This window comes from Carassius auratus, unplaced genomic scaffold (genome assembly GCF_003368295.1).
Source record: "Carassius auratus strain Wakin unplaced genomic scaffold, ASM336829v1 scaf_tig00029244, whole genome shotgun sequence".
In the NCBI taxonomy this organism is placed as follows: Eukaryota; Metazoa; Chordata; class Actinopteri; order Cypriniformes; family Cyprinidae; genus Carassius; species Carassius auratus.
Window position 1 is genome coordinate 76326 of NW_020525756.1, and position 14088 is coordinate 90413.

At 35.7% G+C, this 14088-nt stretch overlaps 1 long non-coding RNA gene across 1 annotated transcript in view; it reads right to left on the reverse strand.

Annotated features, from left to right (window-relative positions):
• Nucleotides 1-4971: 4971 nt before the first annotated feature.
• LOC113079800 (uncharacterized) overlaps nucleotides 4972-14088 on the reverse strand; it is a 31078-nt gene continuing 21961 nt past the window's right edge. The window contains exon 3 of the long non-coding RNA XR_003281755.1: nucleotides 4972-5630. This is a non-coding gene — a long non-coding RNA (uncharacterized LOC113079800). The remainder of the gene's footprint in view (nucleotides 5631-14088) is intronic.

The window sequence follows — 14088 nt, forward strand, 5'->3', positions numbered from 1 at the left end:
TATGTTTTATTTGCTACTAAGAGAGATATGTAGGCTACTTGCAAATAAAATATTATTTTTAATGAGAAGGCATTATCAAACAAAAATACGTGCTTTTTAATATGATAATCAAATACTGTCACTACAAGGAATATCTAATAAAATAATAATTATAATTAATATTATTCAATTTTTTTCATATTGGGTTTAATATTTCATCATGGCCAAAAATAATAATAATAATAATAATAATAATAATAATAATGATAATAATGATGATGATGAAGAATACTGCACAAAAGTATTTTATAATGACCATAAAAAATAATAATAATAATAAATCCGATCAATTTAGATCAATATTTTCAGTACAGATATTTGCAAATAAATGTATTAAACAATTTAAAAAACATCATTTTTCTTTAATAATTACTTTAACTAGACAAATAATATTATCAAGATGTTATCAGTATTATTAACTGTAAAAAATAACTATTATAAACTGTACATTATATACTGTAATTATTACATCAATGAAATATGCTGGTCATAACCATATTTCACCATCCAATCAATTTGTTACGAATAAAGTCCAGCTCTGTATTATTTCTTCCCACTGACGACACCTCGGTCTTGAACATCAGATGCTACAGTCCTCAAGAGTTCACTCACTCTGACATTTGACCCTCTGCTTGACCTCACTGTGACCCTGAAAAGTACTGGATTTAGCTTGAACACAAAAATAACTCCATCCCATCCTAGAAGCCCAACAGGAACAACTACACCTTCGATTCACAGCGTGATGGAAACCAGAACAAGTGTTCACGCATTACAAAATCACTAGAAAAACACAAGGAGCCTATTTTAAGATGCATTTCTAAATGTTAAACTAATTTCAAAAGCATGCATTCATAGACTAGCATAAAAGGGTCTATAGAATAAGCATTCGTTGTCAGATTAAACACAGAATGAGTGTTTTTCATGCCGACTGTCACAATCTCTCTTGTGAAAACAGGATAATGGCTCTCAAACGAGTGTTTTAATTTCACCCAGCACATGACCCATTAACCAGAGCAAGCACGGGCCACTGAACCGCGGATCAGCAAACCTCATCATGTTGTGTTTGGGTTGAAACGCCACTGCAGGTCTCCTGGTTCAAATCCCAGTTGGCGATCGTTCAATGTCCCAAAATGGAAGCAAACCAAAAACGCAAAAACTCAGTTCCTCTTCAAACCCTAAACCTTCCCGTGTGGATCTCTGCTGGTGACACACTTCCTCCCGAGAGGAACGTAATGGACGGAGCACGTGCAGGAGCGTGATAATGACAAACCCAGAATCCTTCATCATTAAAACCAGCGGCTGGATTCATCAACATTTCCTAAGAAAGAAGTTTAAGAAACATTTGGTGACAATGTGCTCTACCTCAGGTCGTCTGAGATGTGGATGAGTTTGTTTCTTCATCAGGTTTGGAGAAATAGCATTGCATCAGCGTATCATCAGTGGATGCTCTGCAGTGAATGGGTGCCGTCAGAATAAGAGTCTGATAAAAACATCACAATAATCCACAGCACTCATCAGTGAACATCTGGAGAAGACAAAACCTGAAACACATCCACCATTAAGATGTTTTTAACTCAAATATGAGTCTATAATCCATAATAACACTTCCTCCAGTGAAAACGTGTTCTGGTCTGAATCAGGAGAGAAATCTGTGCATATATATAAGCAAATATGTGAGAGACAACAGGAGATGCACTTTTATCAGTGGCCGGATGTGTTTCAGCTTTTGTCTTCTCCAGATGTTCACTGATGAGTGCTGTGGATTATTGGGATGTTTTTATCAGCTCTCATTCTGACGGCACCCATTCACTGCAGAGCATCCACTGATGAGACACTGGTGCAATGCTACATTTCTCCAAACCTGATGAAGAAACAAACATCTTGGATGGACTGACGGTGAGTAAAACTGTCAGCAAATTGTCAGTTCTGGGAGAACTATTCCTTTAAATCTTGTTTTGGGAATTCAAGAGGAAATCAGCAGTTACAGAGAATCTGATTCTTAAGAAAGAACTAGCCCTGCAGACTGAAACTCTTTGGCGATCTGGTAGTGATTGTCTGATTTGTGGTTTTAGAGGCTAAAAACAGCTTGACTGGGTTATGAGACCAGCTATCCCTCCTTAGGTTGGTTTTAATAGTTCTTTTGCAGAAGGTAAAACAGAGTTAAATCAAAAACACAATATATTACCTCTACAGCTTCTGTTAATTTGGATCATAACAATATAAATGTTAATAAAGAATGATGCTAACGTACACTAACTGTCGTTTTACAACCGGTTCCAATGAAGTGGTCTTTTAATATTTTAGTAATTGTGATTTTAAAAAATTGGTGCATTAACCGTCTTCTGTAAACGTTCAATCACTCTACACAAATATGCAAAGCGCTGGGTTAATGCCAGATGTCGAGTTCCCGTTAAAGCCAGACGCTGGTGGTCCTCATCAAACCTCATGGGAGCCGATAAGAGACTGGAAATCCGCTTCATTAATATTGTGGTTAATGTGGTTAAATAGTTCTGTGTGTGTGTGTGTGTGTGTGTGTGTACAGGTCTGTGAGCAGCTACAGCTGTTAGCATTGCAAACAAACGTTCATAAGCACAAACAAGAGCTCAGTTCTTATTTAATTAGATAAGTCGCCCAAATACATGACTTGCTTTCTCCTGCAACGTACAAAAGGTTATACTTTCTGAAACACTACACAAAATATATTCTTTTTGGTTTTGCAGAAGAAATAAATTCTTACAGGCGTGACATGACGATGATTTGCTTATATGTGGCATTACTACTATATATATCCTCACTCTGCTCATGTATTAAATGTACAGTATGTCCTTAAAAGCATGCAGTTTTCTAGAGTATTTACTTGAACTTCTTGGATTACAACAACTTTTGGACAATTTAGTAGCTGCTGGATCTTGTTAGGGACATGTCTTTAGCATCCCTACTGAATTCCACACAGTCCTTCTGTCATTTTTTTCCTTGAAGGTACAAATAAATGTGATGACGCTGGAAACGTGTTGCATTACACGAGTGTTTTGGCAGGTGCTAAAATCTGATGTAAAGGTCTCAAAAAGCCAGCTCCTTTGAAGTGGAATAATAAAGGTCAGATTCATGATGACCCCAGATGTGTATTAATGAGTCGGTCATGGACGCTGCTGTGTCCCAGCCCTCCTGCCGTACCCCAGACTTCATGTCCATCGGGAACATATGGGGCATCCCGAAGCTGGCTTTCCATTACAGATGCAGTCTGGAGCTCCAGGAGAAAAGCATATGGATGCTGGTAAACACTGTGTTTTGGAACGGAGCTGAAGATGGAAAAGGAAAAGGCTCATTGGAAGCAGAACGAAGCGTGATGTGTGTTTACATGTCATGATTATATATGGCACCGATGTGAATCCAGTGCTGTTTTCCTTCACATATGTTCTTCACATTGCCATACCGTGATGAGAACTGCAGAGGGTCAACTTCCTCTCTGCGCAGGAAAAAGTGTCTCGGCATGTCATGGTTTCCTGTCATACAGGTTTAGCCGGGAGCTGGGAATCCTAGAGAGAGTCCGTACATCCTGAATCATCCCAGTCCAGCTGAAAGAGACGGTAGGAGAGATGAAGAGATGCAGATGAAAGAGAAAAGGGAGTGAAAATTGACATCTGAACATTGAAAATCATCATTTAAATTACCAATTTAAACTTTCTTTTGTGAAAAGCGTTGGGCAGAATGTCTGAGCTGCTCTTTTCCACAGATGCAAGCGATTTATAATGTAAAGATTTAGCATTGAATCAGTGTCTCATCAGTGGATGCTCTGCAGTGAATGGGTGCCGTCAGAATGAGAGTCGGTATTGTTGAGGTTTTAAAAATGAAAACGTTCTCTGTTTATGCTAATTACCCACACAAGAATGAAACCGTTCTTCAATCGAATCTCGTGCAAGAGTTTCATAAACTGCAGATGTTTCTCGCTGACGTTGCCCAAGACATTGTTTTTTTGTTTTTTTGTATAATTGGTTCTTTAGAAATCACTCAATGTCTCGTGTTTGTGTGTAAAGATCACAACGTGTCAATGAAAAGATGCTGTGTGTTATACGATGCACATTGTGTCAAACTCAGTGGCTCATCTGGCTGTTCAATTCTTAGTTTATTTACTAAAGTATACTGAGATATTACGAGTAGCATGCTATTCTGAACATATCAGAGATGAGAAGCTAAGAAACGGCTGTTTCTCAGAAATAAGTCATTCACAAACAAACAAAGCTGGCAGGAGAAGACTTGCTCTGATGGATCTCACACAACTCCGAGCTGTTGAAGAGTGTGATTTATTTTATGTTTGTCTAGCTCTTGAAAGATGATACTTCTTTGACGTTCTCCGTTAGCGGGTTTGAAACATCAGAGAACAATAAATCAAAGCACAGAAGAGACCGAGAGAACACAACTGTGTGAAAACACCAAAGAAACATGAGTGCTCTCTAAACATACACTTACAACTTTGATTTATAATGATTCATGGACCCAAGGTGGATCAGCATTAATTACAATATTTTAGGAAAGGAATAAATATAACAAAATAAATGTCTAATTATTAATTAATTAAATACATTTATTTACAAATAGTGTTCCTGTAGCTCAAGTGGTAGAGCAAATAGATTAATAAACAAATGACTGACTGAATAAATACATGACTTAATACAATAATAAAATGAATTACTGATTAAATTACTGAAATTAATAAACTAGTTACTGAATAAATAAATGACTGACAAAATATATACAGAACATAGATTAATAGACAAATGGCTAACTAAATATGTCACTAAATGAATTACAATTAATTAATATAATTAATTAATGTCTGACTAAATAAATTAGATTAGTAAATAATTGATTGATTAAAATGAATTGCATATAAAAAAATCGACATTTTCAAAAAGAGCTGTTTAAAACATTTTATTCTGAAATAAAAAATGGTATATAAATGAATAAATGAATGCACACGTACAGTACATAACCACAGACTAGATTATCCAGATAAGGTTATGTTTTTTTTTTTTTTTTTTCAAACTTTCCTGAATTAAATGAAAACCAGTATTTGCTCTGTGACTTTTACTGAAGTTGTGTGATAAAACATACATAACTGATTAAAAACAACGAAGTACATTTGTGAAATACTTATTTACCAGACCTCGAGGAAAACTGGTGCATTATAAAAGAGGATGACCAGAGGAAGAAGGACAGATGAGCTGCTTCTCTCAGTAATGAATGTGTTTCTCTGTTACAGTCTGCAGCGACGGCTGAAGGTCTCTGGATATCGTGAAGTCTCTGAGAGGAGATTTTAATGGTTTTACCTGCCCGGATGAAGGCGAATCGCTTCATCTTTCTGTTCTTCCAGAAGCAGGACATCTGCTCGCAGACAGATGAGAGAAACACGTTAAACACTCGAGGAACATTCACCCTGGAGACTCTGGGAAGCAGATCATGGACTGTTTTCCAGTAAAGAGGGATCTGTCTCTTTCCCAGAACATCCAGTCAGAGAACATCCAGCTTTCCGTACAGATCCCTTCTCCAACAGACTCTGAGGACACACCGCAGCCGTCCAATCAGCTGCTGATCTGTAAAAGTCCAGAGAAATAAAGTTAAAAGCTTTCGAGTTGCTCATTAAACTCAACTTATGTGACAAAACATATTTTGAGCTCAGCATGATGGGGACGATCAAGAAGCTCAAATGTTTGTTGCTCATCTGATCTTTATAGAGGAAATCAACTCATAAAGTGGTGTTTTGCAGCTTTTGGTTCATGTTTGTTAGCTTTTAGCTCATCTATATGCTTGTAAACTTGCAAAAGTAAAGGTTAAAGCAATAAAATTAATTCTCCTTATTTTTCAAAAAAAAAAAAGAAAAGAAAAAAAACAGTTAAATTTTTTTTTTATTTGAATATAATATATTTAACTGAAATCTCCTTTTTCCAAAAATGCTCTTTGAATTTTGTTTTGTTTTAAATATACATTTTCTTTATATATATATATATATATATATATATATATATTAAATACTATTTTAATATTAAACATACACAGTATTTAAAATATTTAATATGTCCAAACCAAATTTTTTTTATCTAAAAATATTTATCTAAAAATCCATAAATTAAAAATGCTTAAAAATGCATTAATATATTCAACTCAAACCTCCTATAAAAAATCTACAAATACAAAAAATAAAAAATAAATGTTTTGTTGTTTTCCTCATTTGCATTTTTGATAAAAAGCATCTACTAAATGAAAAAACATAAATGTGTATTTAAAATACTTCAATAAAAAAACATTACATTATAAAAACATTGTATCTTTAATATATCCAACTTAAACTTCCCTTTTCATAATAAGTTCTTTACCAAAATGTGTTTGATCTAATTCTTTTATATTTAATGTTTTACACATTTACAATATTTAGTGTGAACAATGCAATATTTTTTGCTATTTTAATCTAAACATTTTAATTTAATATACACACACACACACACACACACACACACACACATAAATACATTCAATTGAATAAGAAGTTGGCGTCCACTCAAATAAAACAGATCAATATTTAGAAAATGTCTCAGAAAGTTTAACCCTTCAGGACTTGAACATTAACCTAATAAAAAAAACACCCAAAACATGACATACTGCACAATTAAGTGAGTGTCTCTCTGTAAAAGAGGTCTGTTATCATGACATTATCTCATCTGCAAACCATTACAACCCAGTGCATGTAACTCGCTCTACTTTAGTTAATTACCATCGGCTGAGAAAGGCCTGTCAGCACATGAGAACGAGCCCTGGTTTACAGAGTACTGTGACACCGATCTGAAGTCTAAAGCGCTCTCATAGAGCCATGTAAGTCAATACTCATCAGGGTCCTGAAGCGTTAATGATGTGAGATTGAGACGACGAGTCTGTCTGACCCCGAGCAGAGTACATCAGTGGTGCTTTCGGACTTCTGCAACTCTGGAGGATCCACATGAGGGACACAAGGGTAGAAACTAGATGAAATGCAGAAAAGATTTGGATACGCAACTGCATTTCCTCTCATCATTCAGATCCAGCTCTCTGACACGTCATCAGTTTTAATTAGAATCACAATAACAACAAGATGAGTAAAGTTTGTAAACAAACTTTAATGTTGGCTTGATAACTGATAAGTTTGAAATAACTTTGATAAAGTGTGACAGTTTTACTCAAAGTCAATATCCACATTACTAAAATGTTAAAGCCAGTTGCTAACATGATTTAACATGCTGCTAGGATGTTTTAATCACACTGGTAGCATGATTTAATGTGTTGTTAGCCTGATTTAGCACATTGTTAAGGTTTTAACATGATGCTAGCATGACTTAACATGTTACTAGAATGAATTAAGACAATGCTAAGATTAATTAGCATGTTGCTAGAATGATTTAACATGCTATCGTGTTTTAGCATATTTTAACATGTAAGGATGATTGAACATTGCAAGCATGTTTTAACTTGTTAACATTATTTAGCACATTGCTAACATGAAATAGCATTTCGCTAGCATGATTTGATATGTTAACATTATTTAACACATTGCTAACATGAAATAGCATTTTGCTAGCATGATTTGATATGTTAACATTATTTAGCATGTTGTCTTATGATAGATTTTAACCTTTGCCAAGCCATCATAATCAATTTAGTGTTGTTAGACGATGAGCATGCAGAACAGATCTGATGACAATTTAAAAAAATAGATAATTAGTGATGAAAAGAGACTAAAAAAGCAAGAACATATATTCATTTCATGTGTGTATTCGACCAATTGGTTTCCAGAAAGACGGACACACAATCCAGAAGAAAGAAGAGCTTTGGCAAAACAACAACAACAACATGAAAGCGAAGAGCAAAGAGCTTGTCTTCTAGATTATTGACTCACAAAGCCATGTCTCATATGATCTGTAGAAACTCTACTGAACTTTATATCATGACAGAGACGGAGAACAGCACAGGAACTGCAACTGGAGACTCTGAGGGAAACGTTTGTTGCTCAGAGGTTCCTGTAGGTCAAGTGGTAGAGCATGACGCCTGCAACGCCAAGGTCAAGGGTTCAATTCCCAGAGAACACACGGTAATAAATGCACTGCAAGTCACCTTTAATAAAAGCATCTGCCAAAGGAATCAATGTAAACATAGCTTTCCCTTTCATGGCTGGAGAGATGCAGAAATGTTTCCCGTGATGTTTCACTCAAACGTCAGCTTTCACAGTTCCGTCTTGGAGGAATGAAAACAGACACAAACATAGTAAAATAACAATAAGTTTATATTGAGATCTCTGACTAGCCTTCTGAAATATAAGGAGAAACATCTTCAAAGGATTCCCGTTTCAACTCACGTCTGTCTAGGAGATACAATAAAGATTGGAGGCGAATTTGAGCAAGGTTTGAGAGTTTAGACTAGTAGTAAAATAGCTTGAGTCAGCTGCACGGTTACATTAAGATCTTTATCACGCTCATAAAAGAAGCTTGTTAACTCGTGATTCATAGATGACTCCCGAACAGCAGGACTGGATCCGTCATGGCTGGGAAACTGAACCGGATACAGTCTCGATCTGCTGAATCATCACAACATCTAAAACAACTGAATCAGAAGAGAGACTTTACTGGAAAAGCTCTTAGCTGCTCTCATGATGTTGAGATGGAGGCTTTACATGGAAAAGAACAAGAGAGGATGCTCCAATGTTTCATAGTTTTTTGGCTCATGGATCTAGAGTGTCACTTCCACACTTACAGTCTTAAAAATAAAGCTTTCAAAATGGGATTATTGCAGTGATTCCATAGGGTTCCTCAAACCTTTCAGTAATTGTTGTCTTATTGTGAAGAACATTTCAATGCTTTGGTGCTTTTCAGTCATTTTTGATGGAAAAATTGTACTTCATCGGAATGGTATGAAAATTGGTAAAAGTTTTGGCATTTATCATGTGAACATACAGACACAAAAGGTTCAAAAAGGTGAAATGTTCCTAAAAAAAATTTAATTACATCTGGTACTGTGCCCAAATAAAATCATACAGAAAGTTAGACTTTTGCAATATCACCTTCAAATTTGAAACACAACTTGTTTCGATTTATGGCTTTGATTTTCACAGTTTTAGAGTACGTTTTAGAAAATCTTTCATATATAAACATTTAAAATAGTGTTTTTGTGCAACAATAAAGCATTTTCTAAAATTATTTTTTTCTTTCACTTTTTTATATCATTTACTTTTTCCACTACAGCAAAAAATTCCCAAACTTAACTCTGTGCTCCAAAGCATTCACAATTACGACGTATAAGAACCTCGTGTAATGGAAAGAATCCATGAACGTCCTTCATGGAAGTATCAATGCCAATAAAGAAGCTTTGTTTTTAAGAGTACAGGAAAGAAATATCTCTCTTGTATCACACATACATCAGTAAGGTGAAATGGAAAACATTCATTTTGCTTCTAAGAAGTCCCTCCTGGGAAAAAGTGTCCAATAACCTCACACGTCTCCTCTAAAGTTTCAGAAGAGATCTCAACAACATCTGAAACTCTGCTCTTAACTTTGTAGCTGTGACAACTACTTGTATTGATGGGATTCGATTGATGCGAGTCTGACTGGCAACCCAGCGGGAAACAATGAAGTGACGGTCAAGTTCAGGGAGGTTTCCCGTCTTTCATGAAGAAGGAGATCCGCCCCGGGAGAGAGTTCACACTCCTCTGTCGGCGCTCACACCGCACTTAAAATGACTCAGAGACATTTCACACGTCTACGGATACGTGAAAACCAACCCACTTCCACTTTACCCATCTAAACTAGACTCAGAGAATATGGAGGGCTTTTAAAATCAATCCAAAAAACAACCTCTCCTTTTAAAAACACTGAACACTCACCTCACAGCCTGAACACTTCTTACAGGAATCAATTCTGCTCTTTTGTTGAGGTTGGAGCAAGAAAAGTTTTAACTCAGAAACTGCTAGTAAATTTCACAAACAATTTAAAAGAAATGGCAAGTAACACATTGAATTAAACGAAATTTTGATGTAGAAAAACTGAAAAAGTATTCTCTTGTAAATGTACTTCATTCATTTGTCTTATTTACAACTTCGGAAAAAATAAAATACAATTTAGTGTATTCACCTTCATCTTGTTCCAAACATATATACTATATTTCATCTGTACAACATGTGGAAAAATTATCTAAAGTCATTTTTCTGAAAACAAAAGTTCATCATGACCAGCAGACATCAAAAGCTTTTTTTAAATAATAATAATAAAACTGAATAAAACTGTAAATGTTGGTGTTTCTTAGTGCTTCCGAAGTGGAGATGAATCTTTTAAAGAAATCTACAGATGCAAATAGATAAACACAATAAAATAAACACTTAAACTTGGATGTTTTGTTTCCACTAGTCTGAAAGAAGAGGAAGAAGTAGTTTGGCCTTCAATTATGAGAAATGCAGAACATGTTTTAAAAACAAAGCTGTGAAGGAATCGTCAGCAGCTCGACCTGTGTGTGGTTAAAGTCAGGAGGTTTTTATCTTCTCACCTGTGGTCTGTATGGAACGAGCACATGCTCTCACTGACAGCAAACACTCGCTGTATGTGCAAAACATCAGGCTCTGGGAGAAATTAGACGCAACTGGACTAAAACAGTCCCGGAGGGGAGGAAGTGTGTGTTTATATCCACCATGCATCGCTCCTGCTGGGAACAGAACACTTCCAGAAGTGGAAGAGCAGTGAGATTCAGGTCTGGATGGAATCTGCAGACATTTCCTCAATCTACACACTTTCTCTGCTACTTTCTTGAGTAATCTGTACACGGATTTCAACAGAGTCAAATGTGTTCAAGAGAGTGTTACAGGCAGTGGGAAATCGAACTAAAATAATTGCACTTTTTATGTTGTTTAAAGATTTTAACATGGTGTTAAACAGAATAATTAGTCAGGGAATATATCAGATTACAATGCACTTGCAACATTTGTAAAGTTTGCTGCTCACACTTTTGGTTGGTTGGTTGGTTGGGGGTTTTACTCGTTCTTAGGTCAATTTGACCCATATTAGATTTTTTTGTTTGCTTGACCTATGAAATTTTAAATTGATCGAACTGCATTTCTTCCTATAATTGCACTTTTTTTCAGTTAGGATCATGAACGTGCACGCAAAGCCGAAATATGTTTTAGAAAGGCAGAACAAATGTTGGTTACATCACTGTGATCGTGGTCAAACTGAACCCTATTCGTTTTCCTGCAATTCTTCTGTAGTCAACATTTATGAGAAACATTTATGCTTTAGTATGAAAAATAAAAAATAGCTTAGCAAGCACCACTAATAAAAAATAAATGCGTATACGGTATGTAATAATTAATTACCATTTTGTTTACCATTTAAACGAAAAGTTCATGAATGTTGGTGACATTAATATGATCCTATGATCAAACATAAAAGCATTGTTTTTACTCACATCCATCATTATCCCATGGTTAAAATGGCATTAACAAAACACTTTGTGATTGATTTACTCATAAAACCCTTCATGCAATGTGCCAAATGCAAATCTCCACGACACTGAAACATCTAAATGTTATCATGCTGAAGTTTTCCCAACACCAAAAGTGGCCAATTTTCTCAGTTTTCTGCTGGCTCGATCCTTCTCATGTCATCCATTACTCAACAGTCACTGAGTCGACACAAATATAGCAGATTCGTCATCTCCGAGGCTTTAAACTCTGTTTATTGTGTTTACTATGATGACATATTTCAATAGTGCAATCGCAGACGCCCAACAAAAGCGACGTTAGAAGGATTTTCCACTCTGATGTTTCTTGTCAATACAGTACCAATCACTTTCTGGCTTAGCGAACTGACAGATTGTTCCTTTTAGAGACGCGGCTCATGTTTGGCCTAGTTTAACTGCTGATCTCAGCGCGAGCTGCTGAAAGCTGCGCGACAGGCTCTGTGTTTCTCATGTGAAGTCTAAAGACGACACAAACATGTTCTGGGCTTCAGCAGACAGCTGGAGGCGACACAACACGCTTCAAATCATTCACAGGTTTAGCATTAGAACAGGAGAAAGCTCTTTTTCCACAGAAAGTGTGTGTGTCTTCTGAGAATCCTTATTGTTCCCATGTGGGATCTATTAAAGATTTCTCCCCATTGCTTTTTAGCCACACTCAATAGCCTAAAGAACATCAGCCGCACGGTTATAAAAATAGCTGCTCTGTAATCTAAAGTGTTTTGAGATGTTCAGATGTTGGATTGACTGCCAGACCATAAAAACCTGAACAGACTTTCAGATCAACGACCGAAATGAGGATTTTAAGTGATCTGGTTGGAGTTATATATAGTTTGGGGTCAGTAATATCTTTCGGTTTTGAAAGAAATTAAAAAGCAAGGATGCATTAAATTAATGTTAATGTTAAAATTAATGTTACAAAATATTTATTTTTCAAATAAATGCTGTTCTTTTTTAACCATTTATCAAGGAAAAAAAAACACATAAGCAGAATGACTGTTTTTAACATTGAAAATAAACATTTAAAAAGTATTTTGAGAAGCAAATCAGCATATTGGAATGATTTAAAATATTGAAATATATTTAAATGTAAAATAGTTATTTAAAATTGCAATTCTATTTTAATATTGTTTTCATTTTAATATCTTAAAACTGTATTTTTGATTAAATAAATGCAGGTGAGCAGAAGAGACTTTTAAGTTATTAATTAACATATCATTAATTATTAAATAATTAATAATTAACTTCCAAAATTAATCACAGGTCTGTTCTGAGGGAGGAAAAAATGCATCAAGTGCTTACCATATCTTTTACTGTTGATGTCAAAGTTTTGTGTCCAATCAGTGTTTTCCTTCAAATTTAATCATTTAGTAGAAGCTCATCAAAGACCAATGTCAAAATGGACAGGTTTTGTGATGCCTTCATCTTACAGAGCATAAAACAACTCTAACATTAAACACAGGTCCCTTTGGGTTGAGAATAAACATGGTTTCTGTGAGGTGAATTATAATTAGAGACATCTGGAAAACAGAGCCTGTGTAGTTCATGACAGTTCATCTGAACGAGTTTGGGTTTTCTGACGTGAAGTCGTGCAGGGAGAATCTCCTGACATGTGCTGTCAACCGTCTGTGTCGACGGCTATTTTTACACCAGGAACAGCTGAGCGGCTCGAGAACACGGAGGTGAAGGCCGGACGGAAGAAAAGATGGCATGAGGGAAGTATTTAGATGACAACATAATCCTGTCGACTGACAGAGAGCTCCATCATTTGACCGAGTTAAGATGTGTTGATCACTAACACTATAAAAAAAAACTGTGCCTTCATTTAGCATCAGCTGACATACTAACAGAAGAAACATGGTTCTGTAAAAATAAATCAGATTACACTAGTTGCACTAATAAACTTATAAATAACGATAATATTTTTTGTCAATAGAACACTGGTTCAGAAATATGCACTCACCTATGTTTCCAAGACAAATTCAACTTTTGCATGAACATTATACGCCGTAGAATTAAGAGCTGGTGTGCTATTACATTTCTAAGGTATAAAATGAAATAGCAAAGCACCTCAGAAACCCACAATACCTCTTCAAACGAACTGAGTCATTTGCAAGGGTACACAGCACTCACATGTCTTCATGTCTGGTTAGTCTGAGGTGAATGGTATATAAAGTGAGGAATCGAATACAGCATCTTCAAAGCTTCTGGCACGTCATTGAGAGACTCACATCACACACTGACGGCGTCTCAACACGCTTCCCGTAACCTTCACACCACACGGCTTTATTAGACGGTAAAACTCAGTCAGGAACAGCCAAGCACTCCTGCCATTGTGTCTGATTTCAGAGAATTACTCCAACTTCTGATGCTTCAAACATCACAAAGCCATAAAGCACTGGAGGATGTGTGTTACAGTCATTTTACCATGGTAAAGCAACCTAGTTCAGAAGTGAGTCTAGTAGCTCATAATGCTTTTATAAATCAGCATCATTATGATAAAACAAACAAATACTTATAAATACAATA